Source organism: Trichechus manatus, unplaced genomic scaffold (assembly GCF_000243295.1).
Source record: "Trichechus manatus latirostris isolate Lorelei unplaced genomic scaffold, TriManLat1.0 scaffold00052, whole genome shotgun sequence".
NCBI lineage: Eukaryota > Metazoa > Chordata > Mammalia > Sirenia > Trichechidae > Trichechus > Trichechus manatus.
In genome coordinates this window covers 14,252,502-14,253,596 of record NW_004443988.1, presented here as the reverse complement: position 1 = coordinate 14,253,596, position 1,095 = coordinate 14,252,502, and positions in this window count along the sequence as shown.

The window sequence follows — 1,095 nt, the reverse complement described above, 5'->3', positions numbered from 1 at the left end:
GAGTCCTCTGGTTAGAAAATCAATAACATCAGATAACAACTCAAGACTAGAACACAGGACAGAGCAACCAGATATCAACTCAGATAGGGAAGTCACAAGAATAAATCAAAGCTAAAACACTGAAAATAGGGAAACAGAGATGTCAATATGTAAAAGATGACAACATTAAAACAAAAAAGAGGGACTAAAAAACGTAGACATAGATTTTTCACATGGAGAGGACATCAAGGCAATATAAAGAAATAAAAGACTGGTTTAAATGTAGAAAAATAGGGGTAAATATTAAGGTAACCACAAAGGAAACTAACAATCCTACACGTCAAAATAAAAAACAAGAAAAATAGCAAATACAAAATCAACAAAGATGAAAATACGTAAAGAAAAACGACTTAGTGCAGAAAATTAAATAGAACAAAGAAATTGTCAGCAACACTCACAAAAAGACATCAAAACGACAGCATTAAACTCATACCTATCAATAATTACGCTGAATGTAAATAGCCTAAATGCACTGATAAAGAGACAGAGAGTGGCAGAATGGATTAAAAAACACAATCCATCTATATGCTGCCTATAAGAGACACACCTTAGACTTAAAGACACAAACAAACTAAAACTCAAAGGATGGAAAAAATATATGAAGCAAATAACATTCAAAAAAGAGCAGGAGTGGCGATATTAATCTTTGGTAATATTAGTCTCAATATTAATAATATTAATCTCAATATTAGTCTTTAAATAGACTTTAAAGTAAAATCCACCACAGAGGATAAGGAAGGACACTATATAATGATTAAAGGGTCAATACACCAGGAGGACATAACTATAATAGTATATTTACGCACCCAACGACAGGGCTCTAAAATAGATAAAACAAACTCTAACAGCATTGGAAAGAGAGATAGACGGCTCTGCAATAATAATAGGAGACTTAAACACTCTACTTTCAGTGAAGGACAGAACATCTAGAAAGAAGCTCAATAAAGACACGGAAGATCTAAATGCTACAATCAACCAACTTGATCTCATAGACATATACCGAACAGTCCACCCAACAGCAGCCATGTATACTTTATTTTCTAATGCACATGGAAT